This window comes from Coregonus lavaretus (genome assembly GCF_964263955.1).
Source record: "Coregonus lavaretus genome assembly, chromosome: 11".
In the NCBI taxonomy this organism is placed as follows: domain Eukaryota; kingdom Metazoa; phylum Chordata; class Actinopteri; order Salmoniformes; family Salmonidae; genus Coregonus; species Coregonus lavaretus.
In genome coordinates, this window is record NC_139998.1 from 30,694,657 (window position 1) to 30,716,314 (window position 21,658).

The window sequence follows — 21,658 nt, forward strand, 5'->3', positions numbered from 1 at the left end:
AAATTTAATGAATTAATCAAAAGAAAGTTTGTTCTGAAGTGTCTGTCCTATATTTCTTTCTTTACATGTATTTAACCCCTTATTTTAGGCACTAAACTACTTCCATATAGAGTGCATTCGGAAAGTATTCAGACCCCTTGACTTTATCCACATATTGTTACGTTACAGCCTTATTCTAAAATGGATTTAAAAAAAATCTACACACTATACCCCATAATGACAAGGCAAAAACAGGTTTTTATACATTTTTGCTGAAAAACATCCCCACAGCATGATGCTGCCACCACCATGCTTCACCGTATGGATGGTGCCAGGTTTCTTCCAGACGTGACTCTTGGCATTCAGGCCAAAGAGTTCAATCTTGGTTTCATCAGACCAGAGAATCTTGTTTCTCATGGTCTGAGAGTCCTTTAGGTGCCTTTTGGCAAACTCCAATCGGGCTGTCATGTGCCTTTTACTGAAGAGTGGCTTCTGTCTTGCCACTCTATCATAAAGGCCTGTTGGTGGAGTGCTGCAGAGATGGTTGTCATTCTGGAAGGTTCTCCCATCTCCACAGAGGAACTCTGGAGCTATGTCAGAGTGACCATCGGGTTCTTGGTCACCTCCGTGACCAAGGCCCTTCTCCCCCGATTGCTCAGTTTGGCCGGGCGGCCAGCTCTAGGAAGAGTCTTGGCGATTCCAAACTTCTTCCATTTAAGAATGATAGAGGCCATTGTGTTCTTGGGGACCTTCAATCATGCAGAAATTTGTTAGTACCCTTCCCCAGATCTGTACCTCGACACAATCCTGTCTCGGAGCTCTACGGACAATTTATTTGACCTCATGGCTTGGTTTTTGCTCTGACATGCACTGTCAACTGTGGGACCTTATATAGACAGGTGTGTGCCTTTCCAAATGATGTCCAATCAATTGAATTTACCACAGGTGGACTCCAATCAAGTTGTAGAAACATCTCAAGTATGATCAATGGAAAACAGGATGAACCTCAGCTCAACTTCAAGTCTCATAGCAAAGGGTCTGAATACTTATGTAAATAATGTGTGTGTATATACAGTACCAGTCAAAAGGTTGGACACACCTACTCATTCCAGGGTTTTTCTTAATTTTTACTATTTTCTACATTGTAGAATAATAGTGGAGGCATCAAAACTATGAAATAACACATATGGAATCATGTAGTAACCCAAAAAGTGTTAAACAAATCAAAATGTATTTTATATTTGTGATTCTTCAAATAGCCACCCTTTGCCTTGATGACAGCTTTGCACACTCTTGGCATTCTCTCAACCAGCTTCATGAGACCGTCACCTGGAATGCATTTCAATTAACAGGTGTTCCTTCTTAAAAGTTAATTTGTGGAATTTCTTTCCTTCTTAATGCGTTTGAACCAATCAGTTGTGTTGTGACAAGGTAGGGGGGTATACAGAAGATGGCCCTATTTGGTAAAAGACCAAGTCCATATTATGGCAAGAACAGCTCAAATAAGCAAAGAGAAACAACAGTCCATCATTACTTTAAGACATGAAGGTCAGTCAATCCGGAACATTTCAAGAACTTTAAAGTTCCTTCAAGTGCAGTTGCAAAAACCATCAAGCTCTATGATGAAACTGGCTCTCATGAGGACCGCGAGACGAATGGAAGACCCAGAGTTAACTCCGCTGCAGAGGATAAGTTCATTAGAGTTACCAGCCTCAGAAATTGCAGCCCAAATAAATGCTTCACAGAGTTCAAGTAACAGACACATCTCAACATCAACTGTTTAGAGGGGACTGTGTGAATCAGGCCTTCATGGTCGAATTGCTGCAAAGAAACCACTATTAAAGGACACCAATAATAAGAAGAGACGTGCTTGGGCCAAGAAACACGAACAATGGACATTAGACCGGTGTAAATTTGTCCTTTGTTCTGGAGTCAAAATTTGAGATTTTGGGTTCCAACCACCGTGTCTTTGTGAGACGCGGTGTGGGTGAACGGATGATCTCCGCATGTGTATTTCCCACCGTAAAGCATGGAGTAGGAGGTGTTAGGTTGTGGGGGTGCTTTGCTGGTGACACTGTCTGTGATTTATTTAGAATTCAAGGCACACTTAACCAGCATGGCTACCACAGCATTCTACAGCGATACGCCATCCCATCTGGTTTGGGCTTAGTGGGACTATCATGTGTTTTTCAACAGGACAATGACCCAACACACCTCCAGGCTGTGTAAGGGCTATTTTACCAAGAAGAAGATTGATGGAGTGCTGCATCAGATGACCTGGCCTCCACAATCCCCCCAACCTCAACCCAATTGAGATGGTTTGGGATGAGTTGGACCGCAGAGTGAAGGAAAAGCATCCAACAAGTGCTCAGCATATGTGGGAACTCCTTCAAGACTGTTGGAAAAGCATTCCATGTGAAGCTGGTTGAGAGAATGCCAAGAGTGTGCAAAGCTGTCATCAAGGCAAAGGGTGGCTATTTCAAGATTCTCAAATATAAAATATACTTTGATTTGTTTAACACTTTTTTGTTTACTACATGATTCCATATGTGTTATTTCATCGTTTTGATGTCTTCACTATTGTTCTACCATGTAAAAAATTTAAGAAAAACCCTTGAATGATTAGGTGTGTCCAAACTTTTGACTGGTAGTGTGTATATATATATAAAAATGTTTTTTTAAATACATTTGCAAACATTTCTAAACCTGTTTTCGCTTTGTCATTTTAGGGTATATTGATGAGGAATATTTTTTATTTAATCTATTTTAGAATAAGGCTGTAACGTAACAAAGTGGAGAAGGGGTCGGAATACTTTCCGAATGCACTGTATACTTCCATTTATTTTTAAACTTGTACCGGGGTACCTTCAGACAAGTCTAGTGAGGCTTGTGAGCGTCCAACATGTAAATGTTCGTGAGGGACTCACCTTTCCATAAAGGGGTCATATTTGTGTGTAGGCCAAACTTCAAATGCTACAGACAGAAGTTTGCAGATCGTCTGTGCTGACTTCAGATGAGTCTCTTGTGATGCTTGTGGGGGTCGTAGAGCAAAACAACTGACATGTAGGTGTTCGTGAGAGTCTCATCTTCCACAGAGGGGTAATAGTATGTAGGCCAAACCGTTTCTGTGAGAGGACAGTTTTTCGGGATATCTCAAAGTCTGACAAACACCGCTGTAGCTCTGCCACCTTTTCACCGCAGATACGGAAGGGCGACATTGTTGGATGCGCTGTATTGAGACGCAGCCAGGAATCTCTAGCTTAAAGAGACAGATTTTAAAGATTTTTTTATTTTTCTAATTAGATTTCTGCGGGGAGGGTTAAGAACTGTGAGGAGATTGTTATTGTGTGCTTATGTTTTTTGAATGAGACTAACAGACCAACAGAGACCATTCAGCCCTTCCTTCATCAACACTGGTTCGTCCTGTGTGGTTCCCCCCAGCCCCAGCCAGTAGAGCCTTCCCATGCAGCAATCTGATTTATGCTTGTATATTAATAACGTCCACATCTCTTGAACCCACATCCCCCAGGTCTAATTAGTTCTTATCAACCATTTGTTCCATCCGGGCCCTGATTTATGCCACATCATACTACACTACTGTGCAGGGGAGGAGGCTCTGAGTTCTCTTGAATGGAGAGCTACTGTGGAAGACCTCTACTGCATCATAAAGTATGACATTGGAGAAGCTTTGAGGCAAACTAAAAGTGAAATTTGAATTGGCTTTCACTCATCTAAACATTTTCATTTCATTGTTACCGGAATGACCACCTTTTTACTGTTCACCGGGCTTCATTTGACCTCTAGCAGGTTTAGACCTTCATGCAGTCCTCAGGAAATCTTTTGTATTTCTATTTAGGTGAGTAGTATTTGTAGGTAAGTGTTTTAGTTTGTGTCATGAACGTGGTCTTCAGTGCCTTCACTCTGTGTCACACCAAGCAGTGCCTCCCTCCATCCTCAGCTGTGGCAGCCTTCATTATCAAATGAAGCCGGCAGCAGTGGCGGGCCTGGCTGGGGCTGTTAACTAGCTAATCAGCAGGCCTGCTGCTAGACACATCTTTCACTGGCCTGACTTGTCTATTAACTAAAAGCACTGTGAAGCTTTACTCGCAATTACCACTCCCTCCACAATCCGCATCAATCACCAATGTCTTTTTCACTAGAGCTCTGCCTGGGTTGACTTCTGAGCAGGGCATGGACAGGCTCTAGCAGGGTTCGATACTGCAACCAAACAGTCACTTTTTTTATTGTTAACTGTTTACTAGGTCACTGTAGTTTTTGGTTCACAATTTTCTATTCAAACAGTAATGTGCAAAATACCAAAAATAAACAAACTTTCTGAAGAGGCAACAACGGCACGGGAATGCCTGTGTGTGTGTCAGGGCTCGACATAGCCTATAGGGGAGGTTTTGGAAACCTTCCGGGCCAGTCGATCATCAACGTCAGTGGCCCACTTGGGCCAGTGAAAAAAATAGGTTAATAATGCTAAGACCGAGTTTTGGAAACCCAGCTTTAAAGCACAAGGGGAATATACACTGAACAAAAATATAAATGCAACATGTAAAGTGTTGGTCCCATGTTTCATGAGCTAAAATAAAAGATCCCAGAAATGTTCCATATGCACAAAAAGAAAATGTCTCATTTTATGCACAAATTTGTTTACATCCCTGTTAGTGAGCATTTCTCCTTTGCCAAGATAATCCATCCACCTGACAGGTGTGGCATATCAAGTAGGTGATTAAACAGCATGATCATTACACAGGTGCACCTTGTGCTGAGGACAATAAAAGGCCACTCTAAAATGTGCATCTTTTTCACACAACACATTGCCACAGATGTCTCAAGTTTTGAGGGAGCGTGCAATTGGCATGCTGACTGCAGGAATGTCCACCAGAGCAGTTGCCAGAGAATTGAGTGTTCATTTCTCTACCATAAGCTGCCTCCAACGTCGTTTTAGAGAATTTGGCAGTATGTCCAACCGGCCTCAGAACCGCAGACTACGTGTAACCACGCCAGCCCAGGACCTCCACATCCGGCTTCTTCACCTGCGGGATTGTCTGAGACCAGCCACCTGGACAGCTGATGAAACTGTGGGTTTGCACAACCAAAGAATTTCTGCACAAACTGTCAGAAACTGTCTCAGGGAAGCTCATCTTGGTGCTCATTGTCCTCACCAGGGTCTTGACCTGACTGCAGTTCGGCGTCGTAACCGACTTCAGTGGGCAAATGCTCACCTTCGATGGCCACTGGCACGCTGGAGAAGTGTGCTCTTCACGGATTAATCCAGGTTTCAACTGTTCCGGGCAGATGGCGTTGTGTGGGCGAGCGGTTTGCTGATGTCAATGTTGTGAACAGAGTGCCCCATGGTGGGGTTATGGTATGGGCAGGCATAAGCTACAGACAACGAACACAATTGCATTTTTATCGATGGCAATTTGAATGCACAGAGATACCGTGATGAGATCTTGAGGCCCATTGTCGTGCCATTCATCTTCCGCCATCACCTCATGTTTCAGCATGATAATGCACGGCTCCATGTCGCAAGGATCTGTACGCTATTCCTGGAAGCTGAAAATGTCCCAGTTCTTCCATGGCCTGCATACTCACTAGATATATTACTTATTGAGCATGTTTAGGATGCTCTGGATCGAAGTGTACGATAGCGTGTTCTAGTTCCCGCCAATATCCAGCAACTTCGCATAGCCATTGAAGAGGAGTAGGACAACATTCCACAGGCCACAATCAACAGCCTGATGCATGAGGCAAATGGTGGTCACACCAAATACTGACTGGTTATCTGATCCACGCCCCTACCTCTGTGACCAATAGATGCATATCTGTAATCCCAGTCATATGAAATCCATAGATTAGGGCCTAATGCATTTATTTCAATTGACTGATTTCCTTATATGAACTGTAACTCACTAATCTTTGAAATTGTTGCATGTTACGTTTGTTTTTGTTCAGTGTACATTGCCATCCCATTTTAAATACAGTGGCGCAACCAAAAAAAGACAGAAATTGAGGTGCTCGTGTCAGACCAAAAAGTTTTATTTGGCTTGCTCAGTTGTGGCTTAACCAGTAAAAATAAAAACATGCCTACAAACAGACGACTATTAGGACAATTCAAGTTGTTTTAGCAATGGCAAATATACTTTAAATGAGTAGGCAACATGCACCAATAAGCCATACATCCTCAACAGCTCCCACGTATAGGCCAACATTGCTGTTCTTCAGAATGAACGAGTCGCGCGTTCCACCTGGCCACCTTGACACCTCATTCAGCAGCAGCTTTTGCACATCACATACCCTATCACCTGCACATCAAGTGAGTGGAAGCCTTTTCTGTTTACATAGTTGAGCTACTTTTGGGATGGTGCTTTTATGGCAATGTGGGTGCCGTCTATTGCTCTGTTCGTATTTGGGAACCCATTGTCAAAAATCCCCTCTTGACTTCAACCTGTTGTGCGATGGTATATAGAAATTGTATGTAACTGTTCGTTTTGTTGATGATTGTATCCAAAACATTAGTTCATCGAGGGCTGTGAGATGCTGATCGGCAAGCTCCCGCTGAAAGTGCCCATTGCCAAAAACCAGAGGGTGGATAGCACTTGGATGTGCACCGGAATGGCATGTGTTTGCCTTTTAAAATAGGTTTTAAATCCTACTTACTAAAGAATTTCTAAATAAAACTGTTTTTAAATGGATTTTAACACACTTGTGTAAAACCCTATGCCATAATCTTCTACTGGGGTAACTGGCACCCTTCAAAGTGTTAGGCATGTTGTGTAAATCAAATGATACAACCATTTTCATTCCAGGTTGTAAGGCAACAAAATAGGAAAAACGCCAAGGGGGATGAATACTTTTGCAAGCACTGTAGTTTATTCGCCTAAGCATGACCGTCATCCACATACCAATTGTTTTTCTCCAAACCTTGCTTTTTTGTGTCAGCAGTTAGACATTGTTCTTAGTTATCCCCTAGTACCCTAGGCACTTTCGTTTGTTTCCCGCTGGTTCAATTGAAGGGTGTTACGCTAGTCTGTTAAAACCATGTGCAGTTATTATGAGCAAGACAGCATCGAATGTTGGCTTCAACTTGGTTTTTCATACAAAGTTTTCCATTACATGGGAAACCGGTTTTTGTTCGCTTTCTCGTTTTAAAACATGATACAGTAACCCCTCTAACTCTTGAACACCTCAAATGGCGAGACTGACGAGCTACCACATGGACAGACTTCGTTAGTGTGTTTTGTGTCGGGAGCATGGGGTCTATTTATTCAGGCAATGGCCACATTATTCTGACATATTTAAAAATGTAAAAATTATGTGGATGTCAATGAATAATGCCATTGGGTAGGCCTATTAAAAAGTGGTAATGCATACATTTGAGTGAGTTTTTTTTCTTCTATAGGCCATTACTATGCATGTCCCTGAACATTTGAATTAAGTGCTTGAAAAAGTCCTTGAATTTGACTTGCCAATATCTGTATGAACCATGTATAGGCTACTTGCCCAGCCCGCAAATGAAAGATAAAATCACCTGCTATTGAAATTATGCATGCATCATTTGCTTTCCTGTCAGATCTTGATCCGGGACAGTATTTCCTCCATTCTGGCAAGTAGCTTTCAGTTGTCACTGGCCCTGTGTGCCACCTGCTGTGTGCGGTGCGCATAGGGCCTGTATTTCTACCACTTTGTGTAGCGGTTAGCATGCTGTAGCATGTCAAAAGTGTTATAAATTGATTTGCATTTTAATGAGGGAAATAAGTATTTGACCCCCTCTCAATCAGAAAGATTTCTGGCTCCCAGGTGTCTTTTATACAGGTAACGAGCTGAGATTAGGAGCACACTCTTAAAGGGAGTGCTCCTAATCTCAGCTTGTTACCTGTATAAAAGACACCTGTCCACAGAAGCAATCAATGAATCAGATTCCAAACTCTCTACCATGGCCAAGACCAAAGAGCTCTCCAAGGATGTCAGGGTCAAGATTGTAGACCTACACAAGGCTGGAATGGGCTACAAGACCATCGCCAAGCAGCTTGGTGAGATAGTGACGACAGTTGGTGCGATTATTCGCAAATGGAAGAAACACAATAACTGTCAATCTCCCTCGGCCTGGGGCTCCATGCAAAATCTCATCTTGTGGAGTTGCAATGATCATGAGAACGGTGAGGAATCAGCCCAGAACTACACGGGAGGATCTGGTCAATGATCTCAAGGCAGCTAGGACCATAGTCACCAAGAAAACAATTGGTTACACACTACGCCGTGAAGGACTGAAATCCTGCAGCGCCCGCAAGGTCCCCCTGCTCAAGAAAGCACATATACAGGCCTGTCTGAAGTTTGCCAATGAACATCTGAATGATTCAGAGGAGAACTGGGTGAAAGTGTTGTGGTCAGATGAGACCAAAATCGAGCTCTTTGGCATCAACTCAACTCGCTGTGTTTGGAGGAGGAGGAATGCTGCCTATGACCCCAAGAACACCATCCCCACCGTCAAATATGGAGGTGGAAACATTATGCTTTGGGGGTGTTTTTCTGCTAAGGGGACAGGACAACTTCACCGCATCAAAGGGACGATGGACGGGGCCATGTACCGTCAAATCTTGGGTGAAAACCTCCTTCCCTCAGCCAGGGCATTGAAAATGGGTCGTGGATGGGTATTCCAGCATGACAATGACCCAAAACACACGGCCAAGGCAACAAAGGAGTGGCTCAAGAAGAAGAACATTAATGTCCTGGAATTGCCTAGCCAGTCTCCAGACCTTAATCCCATAGAAAATCTGTGGAGGGAGCTGAAGGTTCGAGTTACCAAACGTCAGCCTCAAAACCTTAATGACTTGGAAAAGATCTGCAAGGAGGAGTGGGACAAAATCCCTCCTGAGATGTGTGCAAACCTGGTGGCCAACTACAAGAAACGTCTGACCTCTGAGATTGCCAACAAGGTTGTTGTTTTTTTTCGGGGGATGGATCAGCTTAATATTGCAGATAGATTGTAACTTCTATCAATGTAATTGTCTGCATCACTTCCAATCCCCCATGTTTTTTATATTCAGTGGGGGAAAAAAGTATTTAGTCAGCCACCAATTGTGCAAGTTCTCCCACTTAAAAAGATGAGAGCGGCCTGTCATTTTCATCATAGGTACACATCAACTATGACAGACAAATTGAGATTTCTTTTTCCAGAAAATCACATTGTAGGATTTTTAATGAATTTATTTGCAAATTATGGTGGAAAATAAGTATTTGGTCACCTACAAACAAGCAAGATTTCTGGCTCTCACAGACCTGTAACTTCTTCTTTAAGAGGCTCCTCTGTCCTCCACTCGTTACCTGTATTAATGGCATCTGTTTGAACTTGTTATCAGTATAAAAGACACCTGTACACAACCTCAAACAGTCACACTCCAAACTCCACTATGGCCAAGACCAAAGAGCTGTCAAAGGACACCAGAAACAAAATTGTAGACCTGCACCAGGCTGGGAAGACTGAATCTGCAATGGGTAAGCAGCTTGGTTTGAAGAAATCAACTGTGGGAGCAATTATTAGGAAATGGAAGACATACAAGACCACTGATAATCTCCCTCGATCTGGGGCTCCACGCAAGATCTCACCCCGTGGGGTCAAAATGATCACAAGAACGGTGAGCAAAAATCCCAGAACCACACGGGGGGACCTAGTGAATGACCTGCAGAGAGCTGGGACCAAAGTAACAAAGCCTACCATCAGTAACACACTACGCCGCCAGGGACTCAAATCCTGCAGTGCCAGACGTGTCCCACTGCTTAAGCCAGTACATGTCCAGGCCCGTCTGAAGTTTGCTAGAGTGCATTTGGATGATCCAGAAGAAGATTGGGAGAATGTCATATGGTCAGATGAAACCAAAATAGAACTTTTTGGTAAAAACTCAACTCGTCGTGTTTTTGGAGGACAAAGAATGCTGAGTTGCATCCAAAGAACACCATACCTACTGTGAAGCATGGGGGTGGAAACATCATGCTTTGGGGCTGTTTTTCTGCAAAGGGACCAGGACGACTGATCCGTGTAAAGGAAAGAATGAATGGGGCCATGTATCGTGAGATTTTGAGTGAAAACCTCCTTCTATCAGCAAGGGCATTGAAGATGAAACGTGGCTGGGTCTTTCAGCATGACAATGATCCCAAACACACCGCCCGGGCAACGAAGGAGTGGCTTCGTAAGAAGCATTTCAAGGTCCTGGAGTGGCCTAGCCAGTCTCCAGATCTCAACCCCATAGAAAATATTTGGAGGGAGTTGAAAGTCTGTGTTGCCCAGCGACAGCCCCAAAACATCACTGCTCTAGAGGAGATCTGCATGGAGGAATGGGCCAAAATACCAGCAACGGTGTGTGAAGACTTACAGAAAACGTTTGACCTGTGTCATTGCCAACAAAGGGTATATAACAAAGTATTGAGAAACTTTTGTTATTGACCAAATACTTATTTTCCACCATAATTTGCAAATAAATTCATTAAAAATCCTACAATGTGATTTTCTGGATTTAATTTTTTTTTGTCTGTCATAGTAGCCGTGTATCTATGTTGAAAATTGCAGGCCTCTCTCATCTTTTTAAGTGGGAGAACTTGCACAATTGGTGGCTGACTAAATACTTTTTTCCCCCACTGTATATACTCCCCTTCATTACTTTTCAACCCCGCCATCCTTTCCCTACTTGGAGTAAATTAGTGAACAACAATGCCCAGGCCTCTACTTCCAGCCTATACTTACTATCTACACCTTATGGACACAGTCAATTTTACAATAATTCTATTATTTTTTATTTTTTTTGCTCCTGAACTTCTTCTACTCTCAACCTCTCCGATCATTTTCATGATGTCCATCCGGTTTGCTTCTATATGCCATATCTTTCTAACTGTGCTCTTTCCCAAAAGCTCCCAACATACAACCTATATACTTATTATGGACACAGTATGCTTACATTATTAGCTATCTTTGTTATTATTTGTTGTTATTAGTCCCATCCTTCAACTCCATTCAATACCTCCCATCTATCTCTTAACACCATAGGATTTCTATTTGCCATATATATTTCAACCGTACTGTGATGTTTTACAAATGTTCTGAACCTTTCTATTCTCATTGCTTCTACAGATTGTGAATTAAAAATATTTTTTTTTGCTAAAAGTATTATTATATTATTGATCGATTGACTATGACTTTTCAGATCACCCAGTAATGCTATCTGCAAGGTTAGCTCCAGGTAAATATTGCAATCCTTTAGCCATTCCTGGACCTGTGTCCAAAAACAAGCTACAAATGGACAGAACCAAAACAAATGATCTAATGATTCTGTCTCTTCACAGCAAAAATCTGCTGAGCTGGGAAGATTGTATCCCCCATATAAATATCATTCTATTGGTAGCAAGAATTGTATATAATAATTTAAATTGAAAGATTCAAATTTTTGAATCCGGTGTCGTTTTGCGTGTCACTTCATAAACCAGTGCCATGGGATCGGTACGTCAAATCTCTTCCCAACTATTTTGCAATCTATATGGGACGGCTGTCAATCCTTTGGTCCTTAAGTGAAACTGATATACTTTTTTATTTATCACAGTTTTCCTTAACCAATTATGTTCTTTAATGCAAGGCCGACAGACAAGTTCCTTACTTTCTCCCCCTTCCACTTTCCTCTTCCACTTTTGCGTTAAGGCTGCAATTATTTGGTTGTAATTTTGGGTAGAGCAGACATTTCCATATGTTTTTGTTAGCTGCGTGTGCGACATAACTCCACCAGTCCTACCGATGATATCATTTACGAAGATTATACCTTTTTTAAACATTCTGTCAAAAAATAAAGTTTTTTTGTCAATTAGTATATTTGAATTTAACCACAATATTTGTTGCATTATTTGTTCTGTCGTTTCTGGAGGATTCAATTGAAATTGCAACCAACTTTCTATGGCTTGTTTTAGAAATAGTGATATTTGGGAGATTATTTCCTTTTCAAATAACTGAAAATGAGTTCTTGTAATCTGAATAAACAACAACAAGGGTTTTGCAGAGGGGTCAAATACTTATTTCCCTCATTTAAAATGCAAATCAATTTATAAAAATGTTTGACATGTGTTTTTCAGGATTTTTTTGTTGTTATTCTGTCTCACTGTTCAAATAAACCTACCATTAAAATTATAGACTGATCATGTCTTTGTCAGTGGGCAAACGTACAAAATCAGCAGGGGATCAAATACTTTTTTCCCTCACTGTATATAGAAAAAAATTAAGGGAACACAAAAATAACACATCCTAGATCTGAATGAATAAAATAATCTTATTAAATACTTTTTTCTTTACATAGTTGAATATGCTGACAACAAAATCACACAAAAATTAATCAATGTAAATCAAATTTATCAACCCATGGAGGTCTGGATTTGGAGTCACCCTCAAAATTAAAGTGGAAAACCACACTACAGGCTGATCCAACTTTGATGTAATGTCCTTAAAACAAGTCAAAATGAGGCTCAGTAGTGTGTGTGGACTCCACGTGCCTGTATGACCTCCCTACAACGCCTGGGCATGCTCCTGATGAGGTGGCGGATGGTCTCCTGAGGGATCTCCTCCCAGACCTGGACTAAAGCATCCCCCAACTCCTGGACAGTCTGTGGTGCAACGTGGCGTTGGTGGATGGAGCGAGACATGATGTCCCAGATGTGCTCAATTGGATTCAGGTCTGGGGAACGGGCGTGCCAGTCCATAGCATCAATGCCTTCCTCTTGCAGGAACTGCTGACACACTCCAGCCACATGAGGTCTAGCATTGTCTTGCATTAGGAGGAACCCAGGGCCAACCGCACCAGCATATGGTCTCACAAGGGGTCTGAGGATCTCATCTCGGTACCTAATGGCAGTCAGGCTACCTCTGGCGAGCATATGGAGGGCTGTGCGACCCCCCCCCAAAGAAATGCCACCCCACACCATGACTGACCCACCGCCAAACCGGTCATGCTGGAGGATGTTGCAGGCAGCAGAACGTTCTCCACGGCGTCTCCAGACTCTGTCACGTCTGTCACGTGCTCAGTGTGAACCTGCTTTCATCTGTGAAGAGCACAGGGTGCCAGTGGCGAATTTGCCAATCTTGGTGTTCTCTGGCAAATGCCAAACGTCCTGCACGGTGTTGGGCTGTAAGCACAACCCCCACCTGTTGACGTCGGGCCCTCATACCACCCTCATGGAGTCTGTTTCTGACTGTTTGAGCAGACACATGCACATTTGTGGCCTGCTGGAGGTCATTTTGCAGGGCTCTGGCAGTGCTCCTCCTGCTCCTCCTTGCACAAAGGCGGAGGTAGCAGTCCTGCTGCTGGGTTGTTGCCCTCCTACGGCCTCCTCCACGTCTCCTGATGTACTGGCCTGTCTCCTGGTAGCGCCTCCATGCTCTGGACACTACGCTGACAGACACAGCAAACCTTCTTGCCACAGCTCGCATTGATGTGCCATCCTGGATGAGCTACACTACCTGAGCCACTTGTGTGGGTTGTAGACTCCGTCTCATGCTACCACTAGAGTGAAAGCACCGGCAGCATTCAAAAGTGACCAAAACATCAGCCAGGAAGCATAGGAACAGAGAAGTGGTCTGTGGTCACCACCTGCAAAACCAGTCCTTTATTGGGGGTGTCTTGCTAATTGCCTATAATTTCCACCTGTTGTCTATTCCATTTGCACAACAGCATGTGAAATGTATTGTCAATCAGTGTTGCTTCCTAAGTGGACAGTTTGATTTCACAGAAGTGTGATTGACTTGGAGTTACATTGTGTTGTTTAAGTGTTCCCTTTAATTTTTTTGAGCAGTGTATTACTAGAGATTCTCCAATATTGAAATGGTCCAGGCATTAACTCCAGTTATACTTTATCAAATGCCTTTTCAAAGTCTGCTATGAATAGCAGGCCTGGTTTCCCAGATTTTTCATAGTGTTCTATTGTTTCCAGTACTTGCCTTATATTATCTCCAATGTATCGTCCATGTAAAAAAACCTGTCTGATTAGAATGAATAATGTCCGACAATACCTTTTTTAAATTCTATGCACTATACATTTTGCTAGAATTTTTGCATCACAACACTGAAGTGTAAGGGGCCTCCAATTTTTTAAATGGACTGGATCTTTAAATTTCCCACTATTTCCCATCCTGTTTCAGTAATAATGAGATCAGACCTTCTTCTTGAGTGTCAGATAATTAACCACTCCATTTACATAGGAGTGGTTAAAACATGCTAATAACGGTCATCTGAGTAAATCAAAAAAGGTTTGGTATACCTCGACTGGTATGCTATCCAACCCTGGAGTTTTCTGGGAGTTAGTCTTTAATTGCATCCAGAAGTTCCTCCTCTGTAATTTCTCCTTCACATGAGTCTTTCTGTATGGCTGTTAATTTTACATTATCAATAGAAAAAAATCCCTACAATTAGCTTCAGTTAGAGTAGATGGAGGCGACTGAAATTAAAACATATGCTTAAAGTACTTTGCCGCCTCCTTCAAAATATCATTTGGTGAATCATGGGTGACTCCGTCATTTGTAACCAGTTTCAGTAAATTATTTTTGGTAGCATTTCTATGTTGAAGATTAAAAACGATTATGGTGCATTTTTCCCCATATTCCATCCAGTTTGCTTTATTTTTATAATATACAGTGCCTTGCAAAAGTATTCATCCCACTTGGCATTTTTCCTAATTTGTTGCATTACAACCTGTAATTTAAATCGATTTTTATTTGGATTTAATGTAATGGACATACACAAAATAGTACAAATTGGTGAAGTGAAATAACTTGTTTCAAAAGATTCTAACAAATAAATAACGGAAAAGTGATGCGTGCATATGTATTCACCCCCTTTGCTATGAAGCCCCTAAATAAGATCTGTTGCAACCAATTACCTTCAGAAGTCATATAATTAGTTAGATTGCACACAGGTGGACTTTATTTAAGTGTCACATGATCTGTCACATGATCACAGTGTATATATACACCTGTTCTGAAAGGCCCCAGAGTCTGCAACACCACTAAGCAAGGGGCACCACCAAGCAAGCAAGTGGCACCATGAAGACCAAGGAGCTCTCCAAACAGGTCAGGGACAAAGTTGTGGAGGAGTACAGATCAGGGTTGGGTTATAAAAAAATATCTGTACTTTGAACATCCCAGCGTTAAATCCATTATTACAAAATGGAAAGAATATGGCACCACAACAAACCTGCCAAGAGCGGGCCGCCCACCAAAACTCACGGACCAGGCAAGGAGGGCATTAATCATAGAGGCAACAAAGAGACCAAAGATAACCCTGAAGGAGCTGCAAAGTTCCACAGCGGAGATTAGAGTATCTGTCCATAGGACCACTTTAAGCCGTACACTCCACAGAGCTGGGCTTTAAGGAAAGAGTGGCCAGACAAAAGCCATTGCTTAAAGAAAAAAATAAGCAAACACGTTTGGTGTTCGCCAAAAGGCATGTGGGAGACTCCCCAAACATATGGAAGAAGGTACTCTGGTCAGATGAGACTAAAATTGAACTTTTTGGCCATCAAGGAATACGCTATGTCTGGCGCAAACCCAACTCCTCTCATCACCCCGAGAACACCATGGTGGTGGCAGCATCATGCTGTGGGGATGTTTTTCATCGGCAGGGACTGGGAAACTGGTCATAATTGATGGAATGATGGATGGCGCTAAAACAGGGACATTCTTGAGGGAAACCTGTTTCAGTCTTCCAGACATTTGAGACTGGGATGGAGGTTCACCTTCCAGCAGGACAATGACCCTAAGCATATTGCTAAAGCAACACTCGGGTGGTTTAAGGGGAAACATTTAAATGTATTGGAATGGCCTAGTCAAAGCCCAGACCTCAATCCAATTGAGAATCTGTGGTATGACTTAAAGATTGCTGTACACCAGCGGAACCCATCCAACTTGAAGGAGTTGGAGCAGTTTTGCCTTGAAGAATGGGCAAAAATCCCAGTGGCTAGATGTGCCAAGCTTATAGAGACATACCCCAAGAGACTTTCAGCTGTCATTGCTGCAAAAGGTGGACGAATAGTTATGCACGCTCAAGTTTTCTGTTTCTTTGTCTTATTTCTTGTTTGTTTCACAATAAAAAAATGTTGCATCTTCAAAGTGATAGGCATGTTGTGTAAATAAAATCACCAAAAAATCCATTTTAATTCCAGGTTGTAATGCAACAAAATAGGAAAAATGCCAAGGGGGGTGAATACTTTCGCAAGCCACTGTATTACACTTGATCTTTCTTGAATAAGTTTCTCAATTTATTTTTGTTTTTCCTCTAATGTATTCTGAGCCTCTATGTTAGTTTTTATTGCTATCAAAGTAGTCTTTGCTTACCTGGCAGAATCATGATTTATTTGCAGCAATCCAATTTGTTTTGAAAACTCCTTCACAAGTGACCTACAGAAACACAGTTAGCTAAACACTACTGTCTGGCTGGTGCACAGACAGTTAAAGAGTAACTACACAAAAAAAAATCACAATTTCTCAGATCTTTCCAGGACTTCAAATGGTCCCCTGATGTGGTTTAAGCATTGTTGTGGACTCAGAACATCTGTTGATTTTCTATTAAAAAGTAAGATTTTTGAGAGCGAAAACCTGTTACTGTGGTATCCTTTTGGTATGAAGTACCCTGTCTTTCAAAGATGATTCGTAAAATCCAAATGACTTCACAGATCTTCATTGTAAAGGGTTTAAACAGTTTCCCATGCTTGTTCAATGAACCATAAACAATTAATGAACATGCACCTGTGGAACGGTCGTTAAGACACTAACAGCTTACAGACGGTAGGCAATTAAGGTCACAGTTATGAAAACCTAGGACTCAAGTCATCTGTTAACATCAAATTATTGATTTCATGAACCTTGTTTCTTAAGCTACATATGTTAACGTGGGCTATTTTTAACACTTTTCTGGGATGCTTGATATTTTTTTTTGCTTTTACTGGGAAGCTTAGAAGAGGTAGACATACTCAGGTTATTTTTTATAAGTGCTGGGTGAGCTGCACACAGCTAACAATATTACTCTGGGTCATAGGCATATGAGTACTGCATACAATAGCTGTAGGATCAGCAGAGGCATTCCAGGCAGTAAGAGGGACATCAATTAGGTTATTTACATTGTCTTCCAACGCCCCTAGGATAATGTACATTTGTTGAATCATTATGACAACTCAGTGACACAATGGTAGGGATTAAATGAGCTGGACTTGGGTCATTGTCTCAACACAGCCTTATAATGCTGTGAAAGGATCCTGGAACCAGAATGATTTGGGTGGATCCCATCCTCCTTATAATACAAGCTTTGTTTCCAGAAGGTATCAACATTTTCAATAAATGTTACACCCACAGAGCTGCAATAGTCTTGTATCCAGTTATGGAGGGCTAAAAGTCTGCTGAACCATTCAATGCCATGATTTGGGGAGGCATTGGAGTTGGGGAGAATCTCAGAGGCTCTATTCCAAGTAGAGACACTACAAAGGGGGCAGATGCCACTCTCCCTCACTGGGGCTTAGTTTCCAAAGTTAACCTATTACAAGATCACATAGAACATTCTGAACTCTGAATTTCTATTCATAATTTCTAAGACAAAGTAGTTTATCATTGTCCTGATATGTGGATGATGGCTCCACTGAGGTGTCCCCCTGTCTGTGTCTGAAAGGTATGTCTTTATTTCAGGAGGTGCTGATGATGTTGGACAACTATGTGCGGGACTTTAAAGCTCTGATCGACTGGATCCAGCTGCAGGAGAAGTTGGAGAAAACAGATGCCCAGAACAGGTGATCTATCTATGCCTAGGCTCTCTTCTCTTCTTTTCTCCCTCTGTCTCTCCCTCTCCCTTTCTCTCGCTCCCTGAGGGGAACCGCTAAGTGCCATCTCTACTCCCTGGCTTTGAGTCACAAACACACTAGATCAATAGGCTTGCCTTGGCTGTAATTCAAGGCGATCCACCAGTTTATTTGCTCCTCTTTAACACAATGACCACAACACCCGTAAATGAATTAAGGTATAAAAATCCAAGTTTTTAAGTTGCCTCCCAAGTTTAAGTTGCCTCGATCAGTCAACCTGAAACTTTTGTGTGTGTTTTTGTGTTCCCATAAATTGAATTGTTTTTAGCTAAAGTGAGATACAAATCGGCCGCTATGGTACTACAGTATATTACAAGTTTATGAAACATTTATTATTTTATTTGTCCTCTCTGAATCTAGACCCACGTCTTTGGCATGGGAAGTGCGTAAGATGTCCCCAGGTCGTCATGTGATGCCCAGCCCGTCATCTGACAGGATCGTCCCCTCTCCTAGTGCTCGCCGTGCCCTCAACTTTGGGTAAGATTTCTTCATCTCATTTCTGGTTCGGTTGACAGCCCTAATCTCCACTGTTTCTGATTTGAACTAAAAGTGCTTACCATCATGTTAATGTAATGACTGCCAGTCATTATGAACACACACCATTATACAGCAGTCATCAGAATCCCTCCTCACTTTACTCCCCATCAGCACATTCTGGGAAGCAGCATGTCCTCTGTTTCCTCTCCGCTATATTACGTGTAATACAGTCAGCCATCATTACATGTTCACAGTTAGAGTAAAGGGAACACAAATGCTAATTTAACAAAAAGGCCATTAAAACCTCTAATTAATAAATCAATGTGCAATATAATGTGCCAACTGGTCTGGGTTGGTAGAGGCTGCTCTGTGATCTCCTGGTAAGGGGATTGATTGCTGATGTTGAGGCATTTGTTTAATGTAATTTGTTGAGTCCCTCACTAGCCTCGCCACAGAAACGATAAAAGTGTGGTTAAAGACTGCTGAAGCATCAGTTCAATATGTGCAGTGCCCTGTAATCGGATGCTGCAGGAAATGGGTATTGATCATTAGGGAGGTTTGTAGACCCTGAGAGTGTTGGGAGGAAAGCCTGGGTCAGACACCAGCCTGGGAGAGGCAGATGGAGCTGCTCACCTTATGGTCAACTCTTATTACTCTTGCTGGAGTAGTCAGTGACGTCACAGCCATTGTTTAGAACAGTGTTCACCAACCGGTCGATCTTCAAGGCATTCCTAGTCGATTTATTTATTTGTATTTGTGTTACGCTGTTGGCGGTAGGTGCACTTGATTCAGAGGCACTGCGCACCGGGTTGGCAACGTGTTCCCATTTTGATCCACTTCATTTGTCTGAAAAGCAGACCGGGAGATCTGTGGCTAAATCGAGTGCACCTACTGCGCTGGCCAATCGGATAGCTCAAATCACCGTGCCTATGGCTACCACGACCCCGGCCCCAGAGGGAGCTTGTTTTTTTCCCAGTGTTTCCAGTTGTCTTGAACGCACTGAAGTTGCAGATTTCCGAGTTACCAGTTGTTTTGAACACGGCATTAATCTCAGCAGAGGGAGGGAGAGAGCAACAGAGTGTCCGCCTCTCACGGTCCCTTCTCTCTGAGAACCTGAGCCCTAGGACCATACGTCAGGACTACCGGGCATGATGACACCCTGCTGCCCCCAGTCCGCCTGGCCTTGCTGCTATTCCAGTTTCAACTGTTCTGCCTGCGGCTACGAAACCCCTACCTGTCCCAGACCTGCTGTTTTCAACTCTAAATGATCGGCTATGAAAAGCCAACTGAGAGACCTGAGCCCTAGGACCATACGTCGGGACTACCGGCCGTGGTGACTCCTTGCTATCCCCAGTCCGCCTGGCCTTGCTGCTATTCCAGTTTAAACTGTTCTGCCTGCGGTTATGGAACCCCTACCTGTCCCAGACCTGCTGTTTTAAACTCTAATGATCGGCTATGAAAAGCCAACTGAGATTTATTCCTGATTATTATTTGACCATGCTTGTCACTTATGAACATTTTTGAACATCTTGGCATGGTTCTGTTATAATCTCCACCCGGCACAGCCAGAAGAGGACTGGCCACCCCTCATAGCCTGGTTCCTCTCTAGGTTTCTTCCTAGGTTTTGCCTTTCTAGGGAGTTTTTCCTAGCCACCGTGCTTCTACACCTGCATTACTAGCTGTTTGGGGTTTTAGGCTGGGTTTCTGTACAGCACTTCGAGATATTAGCTGATGTAAGAAGGGCTATATAAAATAAAATTGATTGATTGATTGAATATTGAGTAGCTCAACCGAGCTAACATGCTCTCACAATAAACAATCACTCACAAAGACAAGGGGAACAGAGGGAACACTTATACACATACTATTTAGGGGAATGAGCACCAGGTGTGTGTGATTGACAAGACATGACAAGTGGAGTGATGAGAATGAGATCGGCAGTAGCTAGTACTCCGGTGACGACGAACGCCGAAGCCTGCCCGAACAAGGAGGAGGGGCAGCCTCGGTGGACATCGTGACAGTTGACCTCGTTTTTTTTTTTCAGAGTTTCCAGTTGGCTTGAAAGCACCATGACCATCAGTCCAGTAAACTAAAAAAGCACCATGACCATCAGATACAGGTACCATCAGTCCAGTAAAATAAAAAAGCAAATTATTTAAATTTATGCTCAGCTGTGCGCCTCGCAAGTGCTACACCAACTGATTTATTTTGTTATCAAAGCTCGAGTTTTGAAATATATTATGGTCTGATAAGAACAATATTGGCAGGCCAGGCAGATGGCCAATATGCTGTGATAATGTATTAGGCCTACTGCACAAACGTCATTCCTACAGAAATGTTTTTATTAGGTTCATGTTAAGTTTTTTAAATCTGAGCGGTAGATCTGCGCTTGCTTTTTGACTGCTAAAGTGATCTTGACTCTGAAAAGTTTGGTGACCACTGGTGTAAAATGTACTGTTGGACCGGCAGTTGTGTAGAGGAGAGGCTGTGTCTATCAAAACAAATGATTTACATGATCTCTGTGGTGAAATGCTTCTGTGTATGTTGACATTGCTGTCTTCTGGTTTTGAGTGATTTGTGTTTATCTCTCCAGTGGTCCTCCACCCACACTGGCCGTAGCTCGTCTGTCCCACACAGGCCCCAGCTGGGCTGACCGGGTCAAGTCCTCCCAGTCCTCCCAGTCCATTCCTGTCCCCAGCCAAGTCAACAACTGTCCCGCAGAGAAACCAGGTAAGCAGAGCCCCCGCATGAAATTTAGAGGCTGAACTATATGATCCTTACATGGTTTGTGGGTCCTTTTATAATCAGTGCATGTAAACCCCTCTCAGGGTGTGTATCCTCTTCTGATTGATGTCTGTGGAGCAACACTTCTAATGAGTCTGTGTGTCCTTCACTGTGTCCAGGTAAGAAGGACTCTGAGGGCTGGGAGACAGTCCAGCGTGGGCGTCCTGCACGGCCTCGCTCTGCCGCCAGCGTAGCCAAGGTCAGCCCGGTCCTGGCCCACATCAGCCCTAAAGACGACAGCAACAAGGAGAACTAGCAGCTCCCTGGCAAGCCCTGCCCCATGAACGAAGACGAAGGTCAATGTGAACAGCCAATCCCTGAGGAGCCCGACTCCCTGGAGGAAACGACAGGAGACTCAAAGAAGGGTCACATGATGGAGGTACTGAGTAGGGATGGGGGTTTTAAATAATTTCACTATTTGAATAGTATCATGAATTATTTTCAGATATCTTGTGTTGTTTAGTATTCTTTTTTTTTTTTTTTTTTTACGTAGCTAAGTTTTTTACCTGAGCACTCCTGCTTGAGGTAGAGAGGCTGGCGCGCA

At 42.8% G+C, this 21,658-nt stretch overlaps 1 pseudogene across 1 annotated transcript in view; it reads left to right on the plus strand.

Moving 5' to 3' along the window:
* LOC311137510 (S phase cyclin A-associated protein in the endoplasmic reticulum-like) overlaps positions 1-21,658 on the plus strand; it is a 120,114-nt pseudogene that overhangs the window by 7,870 nt on the left and 90,586 nt on the right. The window contains exons 5-8 of the transcript XR_014615453.1: positions 17,684-17,784; positions 18,214-18,330; positions 20,924-21,060; positions 21,234-21,493. The product of XR_014615453.1 is annotated as a S phase cyclin A-associated protein in the endoplasmic reticulum-like (transcript). The remainder of the gene's footprint in view (positions 1-17,683; positions 17,785-18,213; positions 18,331-20,923; positions 21,061-21,233; positions 21,494-21,658) is intronic.